Genomic DNA, 14968 nt, shown 5'->3' on the forward strand with positions numbered 1-14968 from the left:
GTCAAGGGCTGCAATGTGCAGATCCATATTTCTTGCCATTCCGCACTGTCACTTCAGTTTACATAACCTAAGCCCTTATAAGTAGAATATCCCAGTAATTTCAGCGGAAATTACTCCTACATAATGTTCCTGCAGGAAAGAATGGAAAATTACAGAAATGCAGATGAGAAATCCAGTTTAGTGGAAAGAACAGAATTTGTCCTTTTATAGCATATTAAAATAACAACAAATATGAATGAAGTGGCAATCTAGAAAACAATGAGGGGTAATTTTATCACCATGCCCATCAAATGAGATGCCATGATCTTTTTCTCTAAGTTTTTGTTTAGTAAATAGCCAATGATGATTCTTCAAAGGGCACTAATGGCTGGCTACTACTTGCTGCAGAGACCATGACTCCCAAATTTGGCTGGGACCTAGAGAGAAACAATTTGACTGCTTTGACTTCTTCAGCGAAGAAGTAGAAATTTTACAGTTGTCTGTGAAGAAATCATGGGGCTTGAATTTGCTCCTGGAGAGCTGATAATACTTTAAAGATTAGCACTGCTAGGGTTGCCATATTTTGAAGTGCAAAAAAGAGGACAGATTTGCCAATGTGTACTATGTTGACTCTTCCCAAGAAAAAGAGGACGTGTCCTGGAAAAAGAGGACATATGGCAAACATCTTCTCGCGTGAAGGAAACTTACCTGCATTAGCAAATGTCCTAGGATTTCCAAAACAAAAGAACCCGCACGATGCCTCCATTAGGTATTTTAGGCTTATGAGAGATTCCTCGTGAGACAATAATTGATGGTGGACAAACTGCATAAAACAGGGGTACCCAAACTTTTTCAAAAAGGGCCAGATTTGATGAAGTTGTTGAGCTTTTTTTGGAATGAGGTGGCTGAGCTTTTTTTTTACAATTTTACCCCAAAGTTGTTGAGCTGGATTTAATCGACCAGTAGGCCGGATCAGGCCCCTGACATGCCTGGCATAAAAGATAACTTACGGGGGCAGCCCATACCATTTGGCCACCTGAGGCGAAACAGGAATTGCTGCCTCCTGGCTCCGTCCACTGTGCCCCTCTTCCACCACCACCAAACCCTGGTTTCTCACTGGACTCAGCTGGAGTCAGGGTGCTCCTCCAAGCATTGCTGATCCGTTTCCCCCAGGGCAGGAGGGAGCCCATCGGCCGCCAGCATGCAGGAACACTCCAGCTCTTGCCAAACTCAGTGGGAGCACTCCTCCAAGCATTGCTGCTTGCTTGGCTTCCGTAAACTCGGGGGGTGGGGGGTGGGAGTGGAATCTGCTGAAGACTGGGAATACAATGCAACTCTCACTTGGGTAATGGCAGGGAGAAGGATCTTCTAAAAAGCAAAAAAAAGAACTTCAAGTCAGTGGCGTAGCGTGGGTTGTCAGCACCCGGGGCAAGGCAAGTAATTTGTGCCCCCTAACCCGTGGATTTGTGCCCCCTAACTCGTGGATTTGCGCCCCCTAACCCAAACCCCCAGATGTTGCGCCCGGTGCGGCCGCCCCCCCTGCACCCCCCACGCTACGCCACTGCTTCAAGTAGATTGCGCGAATCTTAGAAAATAACTGGTTGGGCGCAGCCAAGCCACTGAATTCTGAAGGTGTCAGTTCAAAAACTTCTAATATTTGGTAGATCCAACAATCAGATCAGATAGAAAGAAAAGCACACAGCTGCCCCAGGGATGCACTCCATCAAGTCTTTAAGAAATCTTCTCCACTCTGGGTTCCCCTTAGCTCACAGGACAGCAGAGGAAAATGTCAAGAGGGTAGGAAAAGGGAAAATAAGAGTCGTGTGCAAGCCCTCAAAAGCACTACAAAGTCGGCTCAAGTGCCGCTGTTTTGTGTCAGGACCCTTTTTGTGTTAATTTTATTGTTAAACAAATAGAATGCTCTGTAATCTCTCCCCCCCCCCTTTTCTTCTGGAAACAACAATGGTTATTATAATTGTATTATGCTCTCTAATTATAGACCTATTAGCTTGACTGACATAACAGCAAAATTCTAAGCCAAACATCAGTTGTTGAAATTGTCAAAAGACTCAGACCGATACAGGGTTGTATCGAGGGATGTGAGGAGGCAGTAATTTCCAGGCCGTCCTGTTTTCATCGCAATCAGCGCTGTTCCCGTTCTGCTACATTTCAGCTTCCAGTAAAGCCTACATTATTCTTCTTGCTTGATTAATTAGGTACATAATTAACTTCAGTGTATTGCAATGGAAGGGAAGCGTCAAACACAATGCAGAAAATAACACAGTGATTTCTGTAACGTTTGTGGACTCAAAACCAACAATAGCAAGTACCTCTTGTATTTGCTTGAATAATTTCCATTCCTGATGAATATGCAAATGGTGGCATATTCTAACATAATTGTTTGACATCTCTTGTTTTAGCCAACCTGGTAATTCCATTAGTGCAAGGACTTCCACCTTCACAATGGCAATTCCTATCCGTGAGCTCCTCTCTCCCTGCGTCCCAGAGGGTGAGGGAACCACTGGAACAGATTGGATGGGGCGAAAGAAGCAGAGGAAAGGAAGTCCGATTGTGCAAGCAAAAGCCCTTGCACAAGTTGGATTACCTTGTTGGATACAACCCTGATGTCTTCTAGCTTCAGATTAGTGTATTCTACTTCGAACAATTATATTGGACTTATTATACCTTGAATAAATAAATGCACTTCGTATTAAGAAGGCAGCCTTACACAGTATGCTGCTTTTGAGGATTTTTAAAGGCTGCTTTTGATACAATGGTTCAGGAAAAGTTGAGGGAAGCCTTTTCTGAACCAGTCTAGATAGCCAACTGTTAAAAAAATGGTTCTATATTCAGACAGCAGCCTCTGGGCTATTAGCAAATAATATGCCAATCACTTGGGGAGTAAAACAAGAATGCAGTCTCGCTCGATTTCTTTTAACCTTTTCTATAAATGAAACTACAGGTGCACTTGGCGATAACAAGCTCTCTCCTTCCTCCAACACAGCAGTTCTCAACCTGTGGGTCCCCAGATGTTGTTGGACTACAACTCCCATCATCCCTGAGCTGGTCCCCAGATGTTGTTGGACTACAACTCCCAACATCCCTGAGCTCTGGGGTGATGGGAGTTGTAGTGCAACAACATCTGGGGACCCACAGGTTGAGAAAGGCTGCTCCAACGGATGGTTAGAGAAACCAATGCAGTTCCTTTTCTCTCATCTATGCAAGACTAGGCTATAACAACAGCTAACCATCTGAGGTGGATATTGCTGTAAAAAAAATGATCTTAACGTAAACTATGGCAAAACTAAGGTGAATATTTATATTGCTCCTAGGCATCTTGAGCACTATTTGGTGGAAAGGCAAAATATAATAAGTAAATAATGTTTCATACCCTCCAACATTTCTCCAATGAAAATAGCGACATCCTAAGGAAAAGTGGGACATTCTGGGATCAAATCAGTAAGAGGGCCTTCTTGATAGTGGTGCCTGCCCTTCCATCAGATGTCAAGCAAATAAACAAGTATCTGACTTTTAGAAGACATCTGAAGGCCTGGAAGTTTTTAATGTTTGGTGTTTTATCACTTTATTATTAATAATAATATTATGTTGGGAGTCACCCAGAGTAGCTGGGGAAACCCAGCCAGATGGGCAGGGTATAAATAATAAAGTATTATTATTATAACAAACTGGAACGGCTTCTCTAAATCAGGGACGTCACTTGAAAACAGGACACTTGGAGGGTCTGATGCTTTGGGGCTCAAAGTTAAGCACACTGACACATAAAATTAAGCAAGCCATAACTCATCAATATTTGGAAATCCTGTTCCCTAGTTGGATAACTAGAAAACACAACTGGATCTTGCTCAGATGAAAATGGATAAATCCATATATGTGGTTCATAATTTTTAGAGTATCCACAGAGGCAAGCAAGCATTCCTGCACACCTTCCATGGGGCAGTAGTCTGGGGCATTTGCAGACCCTCAGATCTGAAACATTTCCAAAACAAAACCCCAAGATCCATCTTGAGAGTGTTGTGGCGAACTGAAACTGGAAATAAGAACATAGCAAGAGTCCTCTTGGATCAATTAAAGGCCCATAACTAGTCCTGCATTCTGCTCTCACAATGGTGCACCAACTCATCTTCAGCCGAGATGAAAATATATCAGTGTCTTGTCAACTATAATGTATGTCAAATTGCAGCTTGTCCTTGGGAGCCTTCCAAGAGCAGTTGCAACCCAACTCCCCTAATTGTCCTATTGAGCCCAGAAAACCACTTTACAGTGCAATTCTATATAACTGTTTTGCTTGTTTGTTTGTTTATCGTTATGTCTGTTTATATGCTGCCCTTCAGGATATAAATCCATTCAAGGTGGCTTACAATTGTTAGAGACTTCAGAATACAGACCAGAATGGAAAAAATCCAGGCAGCAATATTTTAATTACAAAAGTTTTATTGACTTTGGTTTATTTGTCAGACAAGCAAAGCAAAGGGGTGCATTCAGCTGCCAAAATGAGAGAAAATGCCCCCGAACACCAGGGGCAAACAGTTTTTATCCCCTTAGGCAAAACAATGGTTCAACCCTTGACCCAGCCCTCAAACATTCCCCTTTATGCATATTCATTGAAGCTCAACCAATTAAATAATTGATGTTGGTCTTTCGGTTCCAAACTGCATTATACACTAGGTGGCGCTGCGAGTTTAAAATCTTTCTGACCCCTTTTACTGGTTCCAGTAAATGCTCCTTGACCCCCTCCTCTTTTGTGGTTTTAACAGGTTGCTCGGCTTAGAACCTTGTGGTGGGCTAGACATCCTGGGCAAACGAACAGTTTCTCAGAACAGCTCCAAAATCCCCTGACCGCATCCTCTTGCAAACTCGCTGTGTTGCAAAAATATTGTTTATGCAAGCAGGGGCAAGCAGGGGAGAGAGAAATGTCTTTTTTAGCTTTCAGCTTATAACATGGCTCCAGCCCGGCTCTCCAAAGTGGACCCAGGTGGACCCCTGGTCCTCACTCCTTCATTCCCCCCTTTCCATCATGAAAATGCCGACCGATTATGGTTCTGCATTTTCATTTTGATGGACCTATAGGTACCACATCATAGAGAGCCAGGACATGCGTACATGTAGCTGCATTGACCAATGGCGGAACGGTTAAGTGGCAGTGGGAGGAGTGGTAGTCCACTCGTGGCATCTGTTGGGGTGACTTATTGGCAGAATGGGTTACCACTTCAGCCACTTGTAAACACCTAGTGTAGGGGTTATGGACGCCCCACTCAGTCATTAGACGGGAAAAGTTGGCAGGGGAGACCAGGGAACTCTTTCCCACTTTGGCCAATGCCAGCAAAAATACAGGAGTATCCAGAGAAGTAGGGCAGTACATACCACGCCTACCCACCAACCCCAATATTTCCATAGTTCCTCCCACCAATACTCGGGGGCCATTCCTAATGTTCTTTTACTGCTGAAGGGCCCACTGATATTCGTATTCAATTATTCGCTGGGCCTCAGGGGTGACTCTCCACCTTTTTGCTGAGGCACCCACTATATGGAGCAATTTCCCTATAATCCCTTGTGGGTGGACTGGGCCCTCGTGTTGTCTCCTCAAGAGATTATACCCAAAAGGGGCTTCCCCCTCTTCATATATCACCATGCACCCACAAGAATATATCCACCCCTGCAACGGCCTGACACACAGGGTGACTATATCAAGGGGTTCTGGTCCCAATACCAAAAGTCCTAGTGGTGCCTCTAAATTTGCTGGAGAGCAAGTTTCTACGTTGGGGACCCTGCCCGCGGGCACCCCTCCCATCCAATTCTTCCGGAACTAGGTGCCCTGTCTGTCTACTGGGTGGCAACTCTTATGCAGCCACAAGAATACCCTGCCACATTCAAGGGTATTAGGTGTGGAGTTACCAGGTCCAGTAGTTCAGGTAGTATTCTGGGATTTAGGGAGGCTTGAGCCACCACGACAACCACAGGTGCGGCTGCAGAACTTACAGGCACCTGTTCAGTAATTTTAATGTGCACCTGATTATCAAATGGGGTTGGTACAGTGCTCTACCCTGCAACCAGCAGGCTATTCTCCCACAACTACAAGAGCGGTCTAGAACTCGATAGATTTCGACCAATCCTGCAGCTCCCCGGAGGAGCCACATCCAAGTGCGCTGGGCAATGCAGTGAATAAAGAGCCACAGTGGGAGAGTGGGATGCTGTACTGCGGCCGCCCTATTGAACCCTCGTTCCCAAGAGCCTACGAGTATGCCGTCTCTTACCACCGGCAAGACAAACCAGTCATAGCAGAGGTCAGCAGGCCAATAGGGTTGGTATGGTTTGGTAGGGTCAGGGCAATAAGACATAGAGCAAGTCAATAAAGAAAATAAGAGAGAAAAGAGAAAGTCTTTGTAACTGTCCTTGTGATGATTAGTCGCAGGATCTCGTTGCCCGTGGCCTAACGCTTTTTCCCTGGTAGCGTCAGACACAAGGTGATGATCAACTTCAGAGGGTCAGCAGGATTTCTCTTGCAAGTCCAGACACCCTTCTTCAGATGCGTGTGATGTACCCAGGGGATCACCTCGACTACTTTCACTGCAGTTGGGGATGAGGGGGTCGCCAGACGCTGTCACCCAGAGGAACTGGTGAACCGGCTCAGCGAGACTGCCGCGGGACTGCAGGTGTACGCTCGAGGGAATACCTGGAAAGGAAGCAAACACACACACACAACAAACACAGGGATTGCACTTGTTCTTGGGTGATGTGATCTCCCATCTGCCCCAAACTGGCGGGGATGTCTCGGACGAAAGGGGTTGGCCTGCCATATAGAAGTTCAAAGGGTGATAGTCTCAGTCTCTTGGTTGGCGCACAGGGCACAGTTTTGGGATATAGCAGCAGTTAGTTATAGCAGCAGTTAGTTGAGATAGAATATTCTCCCAAGGTGTGCTTTAGCAGCTGGGCCTCCCAAATGGGTGGACTCGTGGTAATTCTTTACAATTGTGCTGGCCAGATGTTGGGGCACAAAAACACGGCTGTCTGGTCCTTCCTGGAGCGTTGCTCCTTCTTGGCTGGTCCACTGCTGTTCATCAAGGGTGTAACGTGGTTCCACATCGTCTGGAGTGAGTTCTGGGATTATTCTTTTGGCATAGCAGGCATTTCCTGGAAATCTGGGCCGCCAGTTGATAAAGGTTGGCTATATAGACATACTTCTCCAGCTGCTTGGTTGTGGCATCTGGCCTCATGTGGGTGGATACATAGTATCTGGTTTGTCAGCAGTGCTCAAGATCCCTTCTGGGACCACTGTTCCAATAACTGAGGCAGGGCCGGTTCCCGGGCTGCTTCCTTGGCCACTCTGTCTGCCAATCGATTTCCTCTGGCCACTTCTCCTGGTCCAGTCTTGTGTCCATAACCTCAATGCAATCGTGCGTCTGCTCCTCACCTTCTCCTACCGGCAACAGGGTAGCTGGGTTGAGGGCGGTGGTGACCACTGGTGGAGGTTTCAGAGCTGCCTCACAAGCTGCATTATCTGCTTTCCGGTTGCCTCTGGTGACCATGTCCCAACCTCTATCATGGCCTTTGCAGTGCATTACAGCAATCTCTTTGGGGGCCCATACAGTTTCTAGTAACGTCTCAACTTCTGGAACGTATTTCAGAGCTTTCCCGTGGGCTCCACTCAAGCCCCGCTCTTTCCATAGGGCGCCATGCGCATGCAGGGTTAAGAAGGCATATTTAGAATCAATATAGATGTTAGCCTTGCATCCAGCTGCCAATTGCATGGCAATGCCTTTCGCTGTTGGACTTCACCTCAGAGGACAAATAACTCTTGGAGACTTTGGCCTCCTCAGAACTCTTGGAATGGCTTGCCTGGCCTGCACCCCCACTTTTGGGTGCTCCATTGCCTGAGGAACAGCTTGCAACTGCCTTTTCAGCCTTTCTCCAACACACAGTGCATCACACAGATGCGTTGAACCGTAGAAACAACTTCCCAAAGCAGCCTCAGCCCCCTCTGGGCTTGGTACTCAGCCCCCTCTGGGCTTGGTACTCTTTCTGGGCATCCTCTAGGCCCCTCTGGTCTGGCTTCCACTGCAGCCTGACATGCCGTCTTCAATCCCTGCCACGCAACCCAGGGCTTCTCTAGAGCATCAGCCACGTCTCCTTCACAAGCCTCCACTGCGCCTGTAAACTTCTTAATGGGCTGGGCAAAGCCTGTTTCAGCCTGTGTACTTTCCCATAGTTGCTTTTCTGCCAGCCAGTAATACATGCGTTTTGACCAGGCTTCCCAATTGGCTCCATGCAGCCTTTCACAGGGGTAATTCTTATGGCCTTGCTGTTGCTGAACAGGCATCTTCCTCCCCCTTGGCCGCGGGTCTCTGAATGGCTACGGCGGACCCCTCGGGTCCCTGGCCTGTGAGCCATTGCTGTGCCTAACACTGCTGCCTTTTCTTTCCTCCACTGCTTTTTCTCCCTCTTCTCAGCCTCTCCTCTTTGTTCAAACACCTTCTAAACGATGGCCGTGATCTGAAATCTGGACATGCCCTGGAACCCAGGCTGTTTTTGGATTTTGGTTCTAATGTCCTTTGCACATTGTCCTATGAGGGAGGCATTTACCATTAACTCATGTGCAGGGAGTTCAAAGTCAAAGGGGGTCCAAATTCTGTATGCCTCCATCAGGCGTTCCAAGAAATTCTAAAGCCTGTGTATTAATTCTCCTCCTTTCCTCTGAGGTAAAGAGAGTGCTCAGCAATTGCTGACAATCTGCCCAGGTAGCCTCATGCGCTGCAAATATAGAGGACCGCAAGTCCACAACTGCCTGGGGCTTCTCAGCAAACGCAGGGGTGTGGGTCTTCCAATTCATCAAATCGATGGTGGTGAAGGGGACATATTGAAGGGTGAACGGAGGCGCAGGGAGTGGCTTGTCCCAAACTACACGAAGGGGGGGTCAGGACTTCTGCTTCTCCTGCCTCTGCGGTGGACCTGGACCTCTTTATGTGCTCCCCCAATGCTTTGCCTCAAATATTGCAATAAGCTTCTGCAGCTTCTCGATACATAGTGGTCAAACTTCTGTATTTGTTCATCCTTTCCCTCAATTCTTTAAGGTTGGGGTATATTTTGTTCAGGATCTGGTCACTGGGCTCTGCCTCGTCTACTTCTGGGGTGTCTGGCAGCCCCCCTTTCCCGCTTCGGCTCCTGGGGGCCACATATCGGGGCGGCGGTGGAGCTTTGGGGATATGGGGCTGTCCCTGTCCTCCCAAGGGGGCCACCACGGCACTTGGATCATATGGGGGTGGGGCCAGGACTTTTGCCTTGGATCCCTGGTAAATGGGCTTCTTGAGGCGTTTTCCTGCCTGTGCTCCTTAATTTTGAATTGATCAGTCTTATATTTCTTCAGCCAGGGGGGTGGGGGAGTTTCTCTATTATCACGTGAACCTCTAGAACTTCATCCATGTTCACAAACTCATGCAAGTTAAATGGAGAAAGTTCTTCTTCCTCTTTTAGTTTTATGCAGTTTTTTGTGTTGTTTTTTTTTTTATCTGTTCCCTCATCCTTTTTCTGTGGCAACTAACTTGTCAACTGTGGTGGCCACAAAGATGCAGGTCTTCTCTTGAGGTTTCTCTGCCTGAGTCTCAAACCAGGGGTCTGCTGCAGTGTTCTCTGAGACACACCTGAGCACTGAGCCATCCAGCTGGTGCCTGGTTAAGGACACCAATTAAATTGACCTCCCTGTCTCAGCTATAACTGCTATAGGTCTAAAACCATTTCGTATTTCCTAGCCATAGACCACCTCTCACTGGTCATCAGAGAAGCTAGGGCACTACTGGTGGTTTCCCTGATGTGTTCTTGCCCTCCCTGGTCAAGCTGTACTTACTATAGGGATCAAAACTGTTGGAGGTCTGCAAGGCTCATGTACTTCCCAGTTCAGTGATGGGCTTTGGAGAAACTAGGAGGCTTGCTTTACTATCAAACTTACAACTCAGCAGAAAACCCTCCAGCTCTGCCTTGCTGAACTTTTGTATTCATTGAGGTCCAGAGATCTGAAAGCTTTGTATGCACTCTGGTTCTGTATACTAACTTGGATAACCTAAGGGATCTCTGGAGCGATCCCCTCCATCGCTCCCAAATCTGAATCTGAGTCTGAAACTCTTCTCTAAGTAACTACTCAGCCTCAAAAGATACTCCTTGTTGCCCTGTCCCAGCTAGGGCCCCTATGTTTCTTCCCAGTTCAATGCTGTGTCCAGTCCAGTTCACACAGAGTGTGTAAGCGTTCTGGCGTCATCACAACGCCATAGTCTCCGCTGAATCCTTTCTTGAAATTGTTCAGCATGCACTTTAGGGGAGTTATTAGACCTTTTGAGCCACTCCCTCCCATATTTAATATGGCCCTTGTGCAGCGTCCCCAAACACCAAACACACACACATACACTTCCCAATTTTCCTCGCCCAGTCGAACTCGCGCTGCTGGGAAGCGCAGTACTTATTGGTTCTACCCCAGGGGAATACCCTGGGGTTACACATACACACGCACCAAGTGCCTCTTTCACTGGACGCTGTACCACACACACTAGCCTCCCGGTTCCCCCCCCCTTTTTCCTTTTTGCCTTCCTTTAAATCCTTAAGCGTGGGTGGGTATCAGGGGCCAATCCTTCCCTTACTGCCACCAAACACGCTTGGGCATGTGATCAGGATGCCCCTTCCCCTTTTTAATTACAAGGGGGTCTCTGTCTTCCTCTGTCCCCAGGGCCCTTTGTCATGTACTCACCAGCCGGCTGGACTCTGCCCTGTCCTGTCAACCTCGGTCCTTCAATCCATTGCCTTCTCTTCCAGGATCCAGCAGAAGGGTCAAATTGGCTTCGCCCTCCTCCGAAGAAAAGCCTCGGTGGCGCCAGGATAAGCGGCCTATTGGCCCTTCCCCTGTGTCCTGCCTAGAAAAGGACAAGGGAGCTGCCTTCTGGTCTTTTTGAGGACTTAAGGTCCCTATCCGAGTCACGCAAGCACCAGAAATGTTAGAGACTTCAGAATACAGACCAGAATGGAAAAAATCCAGGCAGCAATATTTTAATTACAAAAGTTTTATTGACTTTGGTTTATTTGTCAGACAAGCAAAGCAAAGGGGTGCATTCAGCTGCCAAAATGAGAGAAAATGCCCCCGAACACCAGGGGCAAACAGTTTTTATCCCCTTAGGCAAAACAATGGTTCAACCCTTGACCCAGCCCTCAAACATTCCCCTTTATGCATATTCATTGAAGCTCAACCAATTAAATAATTGATGTTGGTCTTTCGGTTCCAAACTGCATTATACACTAGGTGGCGCTGCGAGTTTAAAATCTTTCTGACCCCTTTTACTGGTTCCAGTAAATGCTCCTTGACCCCCTCCTCTTTTGTGGTTTTAACAGGTTGCTCGGCTTAGAACCTTGTGGTGGGCTAGACATCCTGGGCAAACGAACAGTTTCTCAGAACAGCTCCAAAATCCCCTGACCGCATCCTCTTGCAAACTCGCTGTGTTGCAAAAATATTGTTTATGCAAGCAGGGGCAAGCAGGGGAGAGAGAAATGTCTTTTTTAGCTTTCAGCTTATAACATGGCTCCAGCCCGGCTCTCCAAAGTGGACCCAGGTGGACCCCTGGTCCTCACTCCTTCACAATTACATACGGTATTTTTAAAACACAGTACAGTAAACAGTTTTAGCATATTTAGGATCCTTCCCACAGGCTGACTGATGGTAGATGGCCCAGGAGAAGTAAGTGGAGCTGGAGCAGACCCTGAGGTGGTCTTCAGCAGCCACCCTCTCTTCTGGAATCCCCCCCCCCCAGCTCAGTAGAGGATAGATTGCCTTGAACAAGGAGGAGAAAGCAGGCCCAGAGTATGTATCTACTCAGAAGCAAGTCCAGTTTAATTAAATGGGATTTACTCCCAAGCAACCCTATTACCTTCTTCTTTAAAATTACTTGCCTGAATCCAAGCTGCCAGCTGCTAAACTGGAATTTAACAGCAGAGAGAATTTTTTGTTCAGTAGTCATTCTTAAAGAAGCACCCTGGTTATGAATTAAGACAATTTTAGCACAGCCTTGAACATTATTTAACTGGGACGGGTCTACGTTTTGTTGTCGTTCCAAACCGAGATCTGCTTTTGCATTGCTAAGGTTCCAGCAGCTGCCCTCTGCTGTACTTGATGGACATTATCGCAACGTTCCTTTCAATTTGAGACACCGTTCTGCGCCGTAAAGAGGAAGATATTCTCCTCTACATGCTTTGCTGTGTTATCTCTGAAACTGAATAGGGTTTCCTACCTCTGCTGAAAGGTGGTGCTTTTTTTGTCAAACAAACAAACAAGAAAAAAGTAGTGTTTTTATTTTAAAACTTGTCAGCTGCAAAATGTCATGTATTTCTCCAGGATTAGTTTTTGGATGACTTGTTCTCGTATCTTTTTTCCCAGCTGCAATTTTTAATTTGTTTCTGAATCGAACAGCCAAAAGCAAATAAACTTTAAAAAGACAATTGAGCATGCTTTTTCCTCCTACTTCCCAGTCTAGAAGTCTAGACAAATTTCATGGACTGATCCTCTGCACCATCCATCAATGAAATGAGTCACATTAAAGACCTGCAAGTCTGATGAGAGACATAAGAGACGGGGGGGGGGTAGGAATCCCCTCTGTGCCCATGTATATTATCTGCCAACTGAAATAGCAATACCATGCAGCTGATGAAGAGGGCTCTCATCCAGAAAAGCTTGTGCCACCATAAATCTGTTGGGTCTTTAAGATGCCACGACACTCTTTTGTTGTCTTTGCTGCAACAGACTAGCATGGCTACCCCTCTGTGGAATACAGCCTCTCTCGCATGCAAACACAATGGCACATAGCAGCAGCTAAACGCCAGCCGAACATGCAACGGAAGTGCAGATTCTGTTGTTTCTTTTTAACGTTTGGAAATAGAAGCAGATCCGAATTGCACATACCAAACAGATGATATCCACTATCAGATGCACAGATATACAAAGAGCCTCTTGCGAATCGCCGCCAGTATTAAGGGAGCCACAAAGATGCAACCTCTACGTCAGCATAGCCAGCTCTCCGGCACAGGCAGAAGTGAAACAGGTCTTGCCAAGTGCCAGGCATGCCTGCAGCCTACTTGTGCTCCGTGGTGCCTGTTTGCAGAAAGAAATATGCCAGGGGCTCCATTTTTTCCTGGAAGTCATGACCTCTGACCTTCAGGCCCCCCACCCAACCAGCCCTATATATTTGGGGGCTACTCAGTAATGAGAGAAAGGCACTCTACACATGCTCAGAAAGGCACTTAAAAATAAAAAAAATTCTCCCATATCCAGCATTGATGAGCCATACCGCTGAAGACGGGTGCTGGTGCTCAAACCAGCTGAGTCCCAGCTCATATCAAGCCTAACTACTCCAGTTATGTGGACATCTACCTCCCACCTTCCCTCAGCCGACACGTCCAGTACCAGAAATTTGCCTGCACTACTGTCCCTCACTTTATGCCTGTTAAGAGTGTTGTGGCAGGCAGCAATACAACCGGTGCAGCTTTCAAACAGCACAGGCTCCCAACAGTAGGAAGCCGCTGCCCCTGCTGCACTTCTGCCTGTAATGCTCTAAAAGGAGGAATGAGTCGGGGAAGAGAAGGTGCCGACCCTACTGGGCTGTGAGCCTCCTTACCAGGATCCACCAGTCCACTTACCAGTGGCGTAGCGTGGGGGGTGCAGGGGGGCCGGCCGCGCCGGGCGCAACATCTGGGGGTTAGGGTTAGGGGGCGCAAATCCACGGGTTAGGGGGTGCAAATCCATGGGTTAGGGGGCGCAAATTACTTGCCTTGCCCCGGGTGCTGACAACCCACGCTACGCCACTGCCACTTACCACCCATCCTTCTGCCTTTGCTGGGGGGGGGGTGTTTCCCAGGGCAGCTCAGAGGTCAGCCGAGTTTGGCAGCCCCCTACAGTTTCCCAGCACCCAAACAGCTGCTCGCGCAACCGGGGTGCCGGCAAACTGGCATTCAAGGGTACACTGCCCTGGGAGATGGAGGCTCCATTAAGCTCCTGGAGCTCTCCAGGAACGTGCCCGACTTAGTCTCCAAAGGCGCCGCCTCCACCGGGGGCCACTGCCCTAATTAGCCCGGCGGGAGAGAGGCGCGCCGAGCCCCCCTACCTGCGCGCAGCGCTGGCATCTCCGGCCTGGCGGGGGGCGAGGGTGGCAGCTCCGGCGGCGGCGCAGGGAGCCCGGCGTCCGGCTGCTCCTCCGCGTTTGCTGGCTCCCCGCTCGGCAGCCCAGCCTATCAATTATTCAAGTAGGTTGCAGTGTCCTCTTCTCCTCCCCTTCCGCTGCTGCTGCTGCTCCACCTGCCTGGGGAGGAGGGCGGGGGGGAGAGAGGCTGGCACCGACCCGCTGCGAGGCGCGCAGCAGCCTGAAGTCAGGACGCACGACACAGGCACCGTCGCCAGGAGGGGGTGGGGGGTGGAAGGGGGCTGGGTTTGCGACCCACAGAGGCAACTCGAATTAGAAACGCCCCCGCTCCAAGTGATGGAGAAGATCATGGCTAGTCTAATCATCTAATCAGGCCATTTGTATAAGACTGGTATTCTTCTCCCCGCAGGGCGCGCTCCAAGAAGAGGGCAGTGTGCGCATTTTCGGGATCTAGTAGTCGTCCCGTTAATATGCGTTTCGCTGCTTTCCTCCAAAGAGTGCGCTGCTTCCCCTCCTCTCCGTTGCTCTCCTCACGACACCCCTGCGAGGTAGGTCACTGGCCAGCCCAAAGTCACCCAAAGGCATAGCTGTCAACTTACAGATTTGAAAATAAGGGACCAGCAGCCTCGAAAATAAGGGATCAGCAGCCAAAATAAGGGATTTTGCTTAGCTTCTGAGTTCCATCAGCCCTTCCCTGCCCGAGAGGGAGGGAGACTCTTGCCCACGCCGCCTGCCAGCCCGGCATGGGGCGATTGCGGTGCCGTCGCAGCCGCTGAAGTGCTGCCCTTTTGCGTCCCTCCCCATCCCCTCCT

The 14968-nt window shown here is 48.4% G+C and overlaps 1 protein-coding gene across 1 annotated transcript in view; it reads right to left on the reverse strand.

Moving 5' to 3' along the window:
* Positions 1-14392, reverse strand: part of LOC309521815 (rap1 GTPase-activating protein 1-like) — a 54877-nt gene extending 40485 nt beyond the window's left edge. The window contains exon 1 of the mRNA XM_082204766.1: positions 14121-14392. The gene's annotated coding sequence lies outside the window, so the exon portion shown is untranslated. The remainder of the gene's footprint in view (positions 1-14120) is intronic.
* Between the last annotated feature and the right edge of the window lie 576 nt (positions 14393-14968).

The sequence above is a fragment of the Podarcis vaucheri genome (assembly GCF_965113315.1).
Source record: "Podarcis vaucheri genome assembly, chromosome: 17".
Lineage (NCBI taxonomy): Eukaryota > Metazoa > Chordata > Lepidosauria > Squamata > Lacertidae > Podarcis > Podarcis vaucheri.